General features: G+C 43.3%; 1 protein-coding gene across 15 annotated transcripts in view; it reads left to right on the forward strand.

The window, feature by feature from the left end:
• STAG2 (stromal antigen 2) overlaps window positions 6,167-12,641 on the forward strand; it is a 141,289-nt gene continuing 134,814 nt past the window's right edge. For 2 of the 15 annotated variants that reach the window (XM_021080232.1, XM_021080230.1), the window contains exon 1: window positions 9,788-9,815. The gene's annotated coding sequence lies outside the window, so the exon portion shown is untranslated. Of the gene's footprint in view, window positions 7,329-8,174; window positions 8,574-8,845; window positions 9,144-9,192; window positions 9,567-9,781; window positions 9,816-12,641 lie in introns of those variants that run through there. The other 13 variants (XM_005673885.3, XM_013986403.2, XM_021080228.1 and 10 more) reach the window with 13 other exon arrangements.

Raw genomic sequence — 12,641 nt, forward strand, 5'->3', positions numbered from 1 at the left:
CTCCTCACTTATACTAGCCACATTTCGAGTAGTTAGTAGCTACTTGCAACTACTGTACTGGACAGCACAAATAAAAGTTCTAATACATAGTGTTGATCTAGATAATTCTTTATTCTCCCATTTCAATTAAATAAACGTTGATTTTCTATTATGTGCTAGTATTTGTGCAAGGCATGGTGGTTATAGCAAATATGAACAAAACATGAATAATGTTATTATTATTTATAAGCCTTCAATCTGGTAGGGAGAAGCCTTTCAAAATGAGAGAGGAGTTCCCGTCGTGGCGCAGTGGTTAATGAATCCGACTAGGAACCATGAGGTTGCAGGTTCGGTCCCTGCCCTTGCTCAGTGGGTTAACGATCCGGCGTTGCCCTGAGCTGTGGTGCAGGTTGCAGACGCGGCTCGGATCCCGAGTTGCTGTGGCTCTGGTGTAGGCTGGTGGCTGCGGCTCCGATTAGACCCCTAGCCTGGGAATCTCCATATGCCGCAGGAGCGGCCCAAGAAATAGCAAAAAGACAAAACAAACAAACAAACAAAAAAAAACAAAAACAAAACAAAAACAAAAACAAAAAACAAAATGAGAGAGATTATGTCCATATTGGGACATTGAGGAAGGCTTTATGGAGATTTTCTCATTTTCAACTGGGCATTTAAGGATGAAGAGAATTTTTTTTTTTTTTTTTTTTTTTTTTTTGCTTTTTAGGGGCTACACCTGCAGCATAGGGAAGTTCCCAGGCTAGAGGTCGAATCGGAGCTGTAGCTGCCAGTCTGTGCCACTGCCACAGCCACACCAGATCTAAGCCACGTCTGCAACAGACACCACAGCTCATGGCAGCGCTGGATCCTTAACACACTGAGGGGGCCAGGAATGGAACCTGCATCCTCATGGATACTGGTCGGGTTTGTTACTGCTGAACCACAATAGGCACTTCCAAGGATGAAGAGAATTTGAATGGGGCAAATCTTGGGAAAGGAGAATAGTGTGAGCAAAGGTACAGAGGTGGGAAAGTACTAGGAAAATGGAAAGTAATTTTAGTTTGATTAAAATGTATGGCATATGAGGAGTTCCCATTAGTTCATTCATTCATTCATTCCTTTAATCATCCAACAAATATTTTAGGAGCACCTATCTTGTTTCAGGCTCTGTACTAAGTGCTGGGGATAAAAGAGTGAACTGTACAGACATTGCCCCAGCAAAGTTCACAGTTACAAGTGATGAAATTTGGATAAGACTGTGGAAGGCACTAAAAGCTACCCTAAAGAGTTTGTACTTTGCTCCTCAGGCCCTCACACCCAAAGTGTGGACTTTAGACCAGCAGTGTGGGCTAGATATAACTGTGAGTTTGTCAGAAATGCAGAATCTAGCAAAAAAAAAAAAAAAAAAAAGAGAGAGAGAGAGAGAGAAAGAAAAGAAATGCAAAATTTGAGGTTCCACCCTCACCTCAGGCTTACTGTATCAGAATTTTCATTTTAGCAAGATTCCCAGGTTATTTATCTATCTATCTATCTATCTATCTATCTATCTATCTATCTATCTATCTATCTATCTTTGGCCTTGCCCACAGCACAAGGAACTTCCTGGGCAGCAATTTAACCCTGAGCCACAGCTGTGACAATGCCAAATCTTTAACTGCTAAGTCACCAGGAAACAACAAGCACATTAACGTTTGAGGAGCACTGTTGTAGGCCAACTGAGCCAATAAGAGAGTATGTAAGTGAATAAGTTAAAGCAAGTAAGGGAGTAAGAAGGCAGCAAGTAAGTAAACATAAAAATAAGACAGTAAAGTAGTAGTCTAATCAGAAATGAATTGGATGTAAAAGAAATTGGACATAGGGCTATTATTATGGCTCAGACCAGAAGTAGGAGGGGTTGGATGCGAGACACCGAATATTTTGTATGTAGATACGGGTTTTTTTTTTTTTTCCCTTCTTTTTTAGGGTCGCACTTGTGGCATATGGAAGTTCCCAGGCTAGAGGATGAATTGGAGCTGCAGCTGCTGGTCTAGGCCACAGCCACAGCAATGTCAGATCCTTTAACCCACTGAATGAGGCCAAGGATTGAACCTGCATCTGCAGGTTCATAACCCGCTGAGCCACGACAGGAACTCCTGTATATACTAGAAATATTCTGTTATTCAAAGTAAAAAAAATCAGCAAATTCAGTAATATGGTATTTGTGATGTCTTAGTAAGTACCAGCTATTCATTTTAGCTAAGGCTTATTGGTATGTCTAGTTCCTGTTGGTGCTACAGTCTATGGTCTTCTCCTGAGTACTGAAGTATCAGGCCCTTAATAAGTTCACAGAAGAGTGATGATAAGGATTCCAGAAATTAAGTCATTACACCTGAGTTCACAAAAAAGCTAATTTGTGAATGAGAAATTTCATCTATTATTAAAGAATTTTTTTTTATTTTGTTGTCTTTTTAGGACCACACCCACAGCATATGGAGGTTCCCAGGCTAGGGGTCCAATCTGAGCTGTAGCTGCTGGCCTAAGCCACAACCACAGCAACGCGGGATCCGAGCTGCATCTGTGATCTACACCACAGCTCTCAGCAACACCAGATCCCTAACCCACAGATTGAGGCCAGGGATCAAACCTGCATCCTCATGGATACTAGTCAGACTCGTTTCCACTGAGCCACAATGGGAACTCCCAGTGTGTGACTCTTTGAAATTGGCTTTTTCCACTAAGCATGATGCTCTTGAGATCCATCCAAGTTGCTGCATGTTATCAACAATTCCTTTTCATTGCTGAGTAGTATTCCATTCTATACAGATACATATATATTTTTTTAACTATTCACCAGTTTATGGATATTTGAGTTGTTTCCTGATTTTGGCTATTACAAGCAACTTTGTCAAGACCATTTATGTACAGGTTTTGTGTAACCATAAGTTTTCATTTATCTGGGATAAATGGTCCAGGAGTAAGATTGTTGGGCCACAGGGTAAGTATATGCTTCACTTCATAAGAAAATGCTAAACTGTTTTCTGGAGTAACTAGAATAAGATCTTAAAAATTACTGGCAGTTCCCATCGTGGCTCAGCAGAAACGAATCTGACTAGCATCCATGAGGACACAGGTTTGATCCCTGGCCTCACTCAGTGGGTTAAGGATCTGGTGTTGCTGTGAGCTGTGGTGTAGGTTGCAGACTCACCTCAGATCTGGCATTGCTGTGGCTGTGGCACAGGCCGGCAGCTACAGCTCTGATTGGACCCCTAGCCTGGGAACCTCCAAATACTGAGGGTGCAGCCCTAAAAAGACCAAAAAAAAAAATCTTTAAAATTACCAAAATAATACATGATCACTGTAAAAAAAAAAAATATATATATATATGTATATAAAATAAAGTAGCAATGTATAAAATGAAAAGTAGAATTACAAGCCCTGGAACCCTGCACCATCTCTTCCCTGAGAGGCAACTTTCATTAGGTTTCCTGTATATTCTTCAAGCATGTTTTAGGTGTATATAACATATATATGTTTGTAAATAAACATATTCACAAATGGGATCACACTATACAGCTATTTGCAACTTGATTTTTTTCCCCCACTTGACCTATCCTAGACATATTTGTGTATCAATAGATAAAAATATACCCAATTGCTTTAATGTTGGGCATAGAACCTCACTGTATGGATGTATTATAATTTCCTTAACCAGTCCCCTAAGGGCGCCATTTCTATAGTTGTCAGTTTCTCTTTATTACAAAGCTATAATGATAGTCTTTCTATGTATATCTTTGTGTAAATTGTATGAGGTTATCTGTATAATAGATTCCTAGAAATGGAAAAGCTGGGCCAGTTTTACATTTTACATAAGTTTTTTTTTTTAACAATTTACATCTCCACCAATGGTATATGAGAATTCTTAATTATTCACCAAAATTATTATCAGAATTTGAAATCTCTGCCAGTGGAGTTCCTGCTGTGGCACAAGGGGATCGGTGGCATCTTGGGAGCGCTGGGACACAGGTTTGATCCTCAGCCTACACAGTGGGTTGGGGATCCTGAGTTGCCACAGCTGCGGCTTTGGTTACAACTATGGCTCAGATCTGATCCCTGGCCTGGGAACTCCATATGCTGTGGGGCAGTCAAAAAAGAAAATAAATAAATTAACTCTCTGCCAATCTGGGAGTTCCCATTGCAGCTCTGCAGGTTACAAACCTGACTAATAATCATGAGGATTCAGTTTCAACCTCTGACCTTGCTTAGTGGGTTAAGCATCCTGTGTTGCCATGAGCTGTGGTGTAGGTCGCAGACACAGCTTGGATCTGGCTTGGCTGTGGCTGTGGCTGTGGCCATGGCTGGCAGCTGTAGCTCCAATTGGACCCCAGCCTGGGAACTTCCATTTGTCGCAGGTGCAGCCCTAAAAACAAAACCAGAAACAAACCCCACAACAACCAAACAAAAAACCTCTGGCAGAAGTGGTATTTAATTTCCATGTCTTAGTGGTGAAGTTGAGCACTGTTTTATATGTTTTATATATTTATTAGCCATCTGCATTTCTTATCCATTAAGTTGGCCGTTTATGTCCTTTTCCAGTTTTTTATTGGAGGTTTTTAAAATTTTTTTTGTCACCACCCATGCAGTGGCTTGAGTGGCATCTGAGTTCCTTGACCAGGGACTGAATCTGGGCTGCAGTGGTGAAAGTGCTGAATCTTAGCCACTAGACCACCAGGAACAACCTAGAATATTTTTATCTTGATTTGTGAGAGTTCTTTCTGTATTAAGGAAATTAGCTTTTTTCATTCATGTAGGAAATATTTCCTCATAACTTATAGTTCATCTTTGACTTTGTTTATGGTATTTTGGTATATATAATTTTAAATTTCTGTAGACTCAAACTTCATCTTTAGGCTTCTGGATTTTAGGTCACATTTAGAATGGTGTTAGAAAATACAGAATTTATATGTATGCTGTGTAGAGAAGGAGACTATCTAGAAAACCTAATTATAATCAGAAGCTTGCTTTATTTGCATGGAGTCAGAGCAAAGAAAACTGTGGTATGCTTTATTCAGACTGTGGTGAGTTTTTTTGTTTTTTTATTTTTTTTGTCTTTTTGCCTTTTCTGGGGCCGCTTCCGTGGCATATGGAGGTTCCCAGGCCAGGGGTCCAATCGGAGCTGTAGCCACTGGCCTACACCACAGCCACAGCAACGTGGGATCCGAGCCACGTCTGCAACCTACACCACAGCTCACGGCAACGCCGGATCCTTAACCCACTGAGCAAGGCCAGGGACCGAACCTGCAACCTCATGGTTCCTAGTCGGATTCGATGACTACTGAGCCACGATGGGAACTCCCTGGGGTGTTTATTTCTGACCAAAATATTTTTGCATCAAATGGATACCCCTTACACAATATCAAATACTCTAACTATTCAGCTTTTTCAGTATTTCTTATCAGGCACCAAAAGCTTCTGCCGCATTATCTCATGAAGCACGTACCACAAATAATTAAATTTATTTATTTATTTAAAGACAATGTATTTACATATTTTTGTTATTACTCAATGAATTTATTACTTATAGTTGTACAATGATCATCACAATCCAATTTTATAGGATTTCCATCCCACAACCCCAGCGCATCCCCCACCCCCGAACTGTCTCCTTTGGAGACCTTAAGTTTTTCAAAGTCTGTGAATCAGTATCTGTTCTGCAAAGAAGTTCATTCTGTCCTTTTTTCAGATTCCACATGTCAGTGAAAGCATTTGATGTTGGTGTCTCATTGTATGACTGACTTCACTTAGTGTGATAATTTCTAGGTCCATCCATGTTGCTAAAAATGCTGGAATTTCTACAAATAAAGTTTATTTTACATGTTACATATTTCATTTGATGGTATTTTCTCACTTTGTCCTCAAATTCTAAGGGTGTATTCTTTATCTTCAGTACCTTATGAAATAAATTCCACTCTTGGGGACAGGACTGGGGCGCACAGCATTGTGATCTGCACATATTGAAGACTTAATAACTTTTGAGCGAACTCTAGAAAAAAGAGAGCTAACATTGGTAATATATTTGCTATAAAACTTCTGATGTTACATAGTTATTAATCTTCTATGGTGTTTTTTACAAAATAAAAGTTTACTAAACAGGAAATTTTCAGTTACGTTCAAAGTATAAAATTGTTTAAAGTCTCAAATGCTACATAGAAATCAGCTGAGAATAGAAATTTATAAAATAGATGAAAAACTATTAGCACCATGCAATGTTTAGAGCAGAAAATCAGTAACTTTCAGCTAATACTAAAACAGGAAATCATTTAATATCAATTGGCACAACTGAACTAAATTAATGTAAAATGATTTGGTACAGAGCCCAATTTTTCTATTACTTTAAGTGGAATTTTGCATTAACTTATATAACTGTAAATTTTCCACTACTCCTTATTTAATGTTCTAGCTGCATCATTCTATAACTTGAATCTATTAAAAACTGTATAACATTCTACCAAAGATGGTCTATAAAAGAAAAGGAAATTTATTCTGAATAGTATTCCACAACCCAAAGCGTTAGCAATAAGTAAAAAAGTCTTCAGATTTTATTTCTTGTTATTGGTATTTAGATGTTTCGGTTTAACTTTTACTGTTCAGTTGACTAAATACACTAACTTTTTTAAAAGTTGCAGGAAAAAAAAGGAAACAAAACTAGTGAGTACAGAGGATAGGAGAGAAACTAAGACAGGCGTGGAAGGAATATAGCTTAAGGACTGAAAATAACCATTATATTGCATTAGGAATGCTTTAGAAGTGATATTGGGTAAATTCTCCACCATTTATACGGGGCTTGCATTCTTTCTTACTTGGAAAATCTGTCTTGTTATTAAATACGTTTATTCCTTTTCTTCTAAATGAAATCTATTATTAAAGGAACAGCTTAACTAAAAATTTAAAAAAAGAAACTAACGAAGAGCTCTTACTAACTACACAATTGTATGAATCTGGGAACTATTGTATGAATCTGTGTAACAGCAGTGGAAACACTGCAATAGGTCACTTCTTCCTGTCCTAGGAAAGGCGGTGCATCGGGGGTAACTGGCCCTCCCCAAGTTGATGTCTCCAGCGCGTAGAGATCTCTTGGTGGTCAAAGGTGCCGGACGATGGATTCGAAGCAAACAAAAAAATAAAAATAAGTAAAAAGACTTGAGTTAACTGGAGTCGAAGGAGCGTTAAGGTGCCCTTTCGCCTGTCGAACGTCTAAGGGGAGGGGTGAGGAGGCAGGATAAAAAGGAACCAAAATTCTTAACTAAGTCGCGAGGCCGCCTCCGCCCACACTTCCAGGAAGACCGCAGATAAACGGAGGAGGCGGGAAAGACCCGGTAGGTGCTCTTCGACTCCCTCTTCCCAAATTTCGATTTTTCACTTCGCTCCGTCCCGTTCCCCCCTCAGCCCCCAGAGTGAGGAATAAATTGGTCGAGTGCCCGGCCTAGCCTAGTAGCCCAGTTTCCCTAGTCTCCTAGACCCTGGAGGGAGAGAGCACATTTTCTGGGAAACGGGACTAGTGTTTCTAAAGAAAAAAAATTTTTTTCCAGTGCCATGTCTATCCGGGAGGGACTCAGTTCGCTTTCTTTCCACACCCGAAGCAAAAAGCAAGCAAAACAAAAACTCAAAAAGAACCCCCCCAATCACTTAGGATCAGGTGCCAGAGTTGCGCGAGTTGAGTTCTTTCGGAGGGAAGGGGTAGAGGGCGCGGTGAAACGACGGTCTGGGACCTAGGGTCAGAGGCTCCCCTCGCTGGGGCGTGTCACAAGAGGGGACATCGAGGGATAATGCCCAACCGGGCTGCCACCTCGGGCTGCGCGGGGGGGCGGAGGGGCACGGGGCACGAGTCCCCAGCGAGGCCAGCTTCCGATTTCCCACGGCGCGAGGCTCCGGCGGACATTCCTACCGCCCTCCCCTCGACCCCCTGATAAAGAAAGAGGAAGCGCGGCGCGACCGGGTGCGCGGCGGAAGCGCTGCTAAACGCATGAGTAAGTCAGGCGCGGGCACGGCACCTTGTTTACCCCACTCGGCGGCGCGCCCCTGCGGGCGCCTAGTTGAGGGGCGGTGTCGGAGACGCTGAACCCGGGAGGCAGTCGGCCCCGATTGGCTGGCCATTGGGAGGAGGACGCTGGGTGGGAGGGCTGGCGGCCAGGCGTTGCAGTGGTGACCCTCTGCCGCTAGATGACGCTCCCTCCCAACGGGAGCCGGGCGCCGGTTCGCGGCCGACAGATGGCGCCTGCGCGTTCCATTCGCCTCCAAGTCGCCGAAGAGCGAACACCCCAAACAATCCCGAAGCGCCACCAAAAAAAAAAAAAAAAAAAAAAAAAAAAAAAAGAGAGAGAGAGAGAGAAAAAAAAAAAAAAAAACCCGCCGGATCCGACCGCCACTTTCAAAACCCCCCACCGCTCTAGAACCGCGGGAGCTTCCGTCCCTGAGTAGAATTCGAGGGTGTAAAGAAGAGGAAGGGAAAAATATCTTGTACCAGCCCAGGGGTGAAGAAGCCCCCGGCCTGAGAAAGAAGGAAGGAGGAGTGGGGGAGGCGAACAGTCTCGTTGCTGCCTCTGTGTACGCTGAGGGGGGAGGTAAGTTATAAAATGGCGGAGGCGAAGCTTCTAGAAGTTTGGAGGGGCACCCGGAGGGCGCGGGGCCCACCGTGAGGCGCGTGTCGTTGAAATAGGGCGCGAGAGAGGAGTTGGGAGGGAAAGAGACTGGGCACTCTTGCCGTTTAATTTCCCCTCTTCTTCCTTTGCCCCCAGTGGAGCCCGCTGGGGAGCGGGCGGCCAAGTGAAGGCGGGGAGAAGGCTCCTCGTCCCCGCGTAACCCCCGGCCCTTCTTTCTCCCCTGTTCCCGCAAGTAGCTCCCTCAACACTACCAAGGAACTTCCAGCCCCCCCTTCCTCCCTACCTCCTACTCCTAGAGTGGCTTTCTATCGCAGGACTCTTCTTTTCGACTACCCTCGCTGAAGGTTTTCTCTTCTTTCCCTCGCCCCACTCTCCCTCGGGGCCTCTACGGAGACCCCCCCCCCCCCATGGGTGGCCCAAAATGGAGAACGCGGAGCAGCGCAAGATGGAGGCTCTGCTTCTCGGTCTAGCGTTAGGTTTAGGTGCCTTTTCTCCGGCAGGCTCTTAAGCCTGGGAGAGCCCGAACTGGAGGTGGGGTGGGGTGCGAGCCGTAGTGGGGGAGGAAAGCCGGGCGGCCGCGGTCGGGGTGGGGGAGAGCGTGGTATCGCGGCGAGGGGAAGGAAGAGAGCAAAATGGTGGTGCTGGGAACCTAGGGGGGAGGGGAGGCGCGGAGGCTCGCTTGTGTATATTTGGGCCTCGGACCGAGGGAGGCGAGGGAAAATCTACTCTGATCACACCCCTCCCTCGTGCCCCCTCCCTTCTCCCTTCCCCTCCTTCCTTTCCTCCCTCCCTCCTCTCCCTCCCTCTCTTCCTCCCTTCCTAGAGAGGGAACAACATTCATGTGACGGGCCCCTCTGCTTCTCCCCCGCCCCATCATCTCCAGCGCGTGGTGGGGGAACTGCCGGGGAAAGCGATTGGCATCGATCTCTACATCCCTTCCGAGGCCCGACTTCGGTCAGTTTTCTTCGGGCAGCAATTTTCTAAATAGGTTGGGGCCGGCACTGTTGGCCCCCGCGTGCAGACCTTGCCCCGAAGGGGGCCCTGCCTGCCTGGCATGGGAGGAGGGGGGAAGGGCGGGAGTGGAAGGCTGTTTGTTGGGGGGTTTTGGCGCCACTTTTGTTTTAGTTTTAGTGCTGCTTTTCGTTTCCACCCCCACCCGCGCTGTCTTTCTCAAGGCACGAAGTGAGCTGATCCTTGCCCCAGGTAGGCAGCTTCTGCTTTTTCCCTCCACACTTTTATTCTTGCTTGGGCTTGACTTTCTTTTTTCTTCTCTCATGTACCCGGTGATCTGTGGACGGCGATTTCAGGACGGAAAGGGTCGAATGGGCCATGGGAGAGAGAAGGTGTGGGAAACAGCATCAAGTAGTTCCGCAAAACTTTGAGCCCCGTTCCCATTTTCTTCTGGCCTACATTCGTAAATGTATTGTTGATTTCTGCCCCCCCCCATTTTTCCCCCGTTGCGAGAATGTCTTGTTTTGCCTTTAGTTTTTTTTATAAACCGCTGTACTTTCGACATTTAGTTTCCGCTCCCTCTTGGTGTATATGTCATTTTATTTTTAATCTTGAACTGTAATGGATTTTATCGTGTGATTTTTTTTTTTTTCGTGCTGCAGTGTTCAGCTTTAATTTTTAATATTGCATTGGTAGTTTATCTGGCTTGTGAGACTTTCTCGTCCGTGGCCTAGAAATGTTTTATATGTTATTGCCTATAACCCCCCCTTCTCTTGGATGTAGTTTTTAAATTGAGGGTCATGGTATTTGTTAAGTGGTTATTTACAATTTACGTGATATATGTATTAGAAACTTTTGATCTGTAGGAGTATATTTAAGTAAACCAAAAGCTCGTGTTTGAAATGGTTCCTTAAAATGCGCGGGCTGCCCCCCAACACCTCCCGCGGGGCCCCCCCCCCGTAAAGCCCCATCTTCCCCTCACACTGGAGTGTAAATTCCATACCCCTTTTCTCCCACGGACCGCCGTATTTCACAGCAGCCACACCCTGTATTTGTCTCTGTGGATTGGACTCATTATCAGCTTAATTTAGTGACTCTTAAACCACCATGATGGGACTTGCTTAAGCACGAAGCTTCTTTTCCTGTTTAGTCCTAGTGGTTAGTGTCGAAAGAGGGATAATCAAGGTTTCTTGATGAAACCTGGTGCGGTCCAACCTCTGCCTTTTTTCTGTTGTCTTTTTTTCTACTCCGGGCTGTTGGCGGTGTCAGCACCGCTGCTGGGGGCGGGGGTGGAGGGGAGAAAGAGTCGGGTTACCGAAGTGCGTCATTCCTGGCTCTAGCAGGGCCTGCTCCGGAGCTGCTGGTGTTTGTTACTGTCCTCGCAGTACTTTCTTGCCAACCTTCTCTCTCTCCGTATTGGTTAGGAGCAAAAGCAGGAGGCGGTCTCCTAATTCTATCTGTAGCCTAGCGCGTTGTGTTTAAGGGTATATGTGAACTTATTAAAAAAAAAAATCGGCCCCGGAAAGTGAATGCATTTCTGTTTAATGACATACAATTCAGGTAGTTTAGACTTTCTTTCATGTATTTCCAGTGAACGGTGGGGTTAATTTTGAACATTTTTAAACCGCTTAAGTTAAAATGCCTGGTTTTCTTTCCATGTTGATATCAATCTATAATTAGGAATCAGAAGGACCAGTTAGGGCATAAGTGTTCAGAGGTTTTTCAAGTGGTTGAATTGTGATTTTGTGACACATTAAGTTAAATAGTCTTTTTTTTTTCTCTTTTTGAGTCAAGGTACTATGTGAATGGAAGCTAATTGCAGGTGTTTAAGCTCATTTTCATTGCATATTCCTATTTACCCTTTTGGATGTACTTTTAAATATGTCCTTTGGACCTTATGGACTTAATTAGAATTCCTAAAGATGGCTCTTTCCCTTTTTAAAAAGAATTCTTAAAAAAAATTACCACCGAACAAGGAGTTGTTAGATTTTGACTTTTTGCTAGTCCTTGATACTCTCGTTATCTTTGGATTTTTCTCGTACTTAACTGAGCACAGTGTCTTCCTCTTAATTCTTTTCTGAAGATAATTGGGGGAGAGGTGGGAGGTAGAGATGAAACAAAAGTGGCCTTGAGTTGCTGGGTGATGAGGACAGGAGAGCTCATTGTACTATTATTCTGTGTACTTTTCGTGTGTACTCCAACGTTTTTCTGTAATTAAACAGAAGAAATTTTGAAGGAGATTTCAAATTGTTTTGCAATTTTAGTGTAATGACTTATTAAGTTTATATTTACGTATTACTTGCATGGGCGATTTGGTCTTCTAAATAATCACACAATGTCTGATTTACAAACTCAAAAAATACTTAAAATGAATCAGTATTTATAAGCACAGTAAGTGCTTATAAATTGGTTGGACTTAAATGTTTGTAACTTTGCCTGATTGTGCTCCACTTTTAGTTTCTCTTTGAAAATAGGAAAATTCCACTCCGCAAATTTTGAATTTTGCTTGGTGTCTATTTCATTAAGTTGGAGTTCCAGTGAGTCAGTGTGAAAGGGATTTACTATTAATAGGAGGGGCTTTGGCAGTTGGAATAAGAGACAGTGGAAGGGATTCGGGTGCCCTAGGGAGCATTCTTGGTAAGAAGATCGAGGTAGGAGTCGAATTCAGTTTCAGTATTTGGTATTTAATGAATGGGTAGAGAAGAGGATTGGAAAAGAAATGTACTTATTAGTATTCTTTCCCACTGTGAAATAACTATAGCACTCTAAGGTATCAGAGACTGGCAGTGTGGGTGGGGTAGGCTTTTTTTTTTTGTCTGATATGAAAAATGAATGTTTACATATAAAATGAGTTAAATCCCCCCCACTTTTAACCATCTGGTGCTATAAATAGTTAAAAGTTGATATGTAGAATATTAATGTGTTGTATTAAGAACATTAACCATTATCCATCTTACAGTTAAGTAAAAATGCATTGCCATTAAAATCCTCAGTCTCCTTAATTAGCGTATTTGTAAATTGCTCCTACGAGGAATTTGTAAATTATTTGAAGGTAAGTGCCTTATTTTATGCAATTTT

This window comes from Sus scrofa, chromosome X (genome assembly GCF_000003025.6).
Source record: "Sus scrofa isolate TJ Tabasco breed Duroc chromosome X, Sscrofa11.1, whole genome shotgun sequence".
In the NCBI taxonomy this organism is placed as follows: domain Eukaryota; kingdom Metazoa; phylum Chordata; class Mammalia; order Artiodactyla; family Suidae; genus Sus; species Sus scrofa.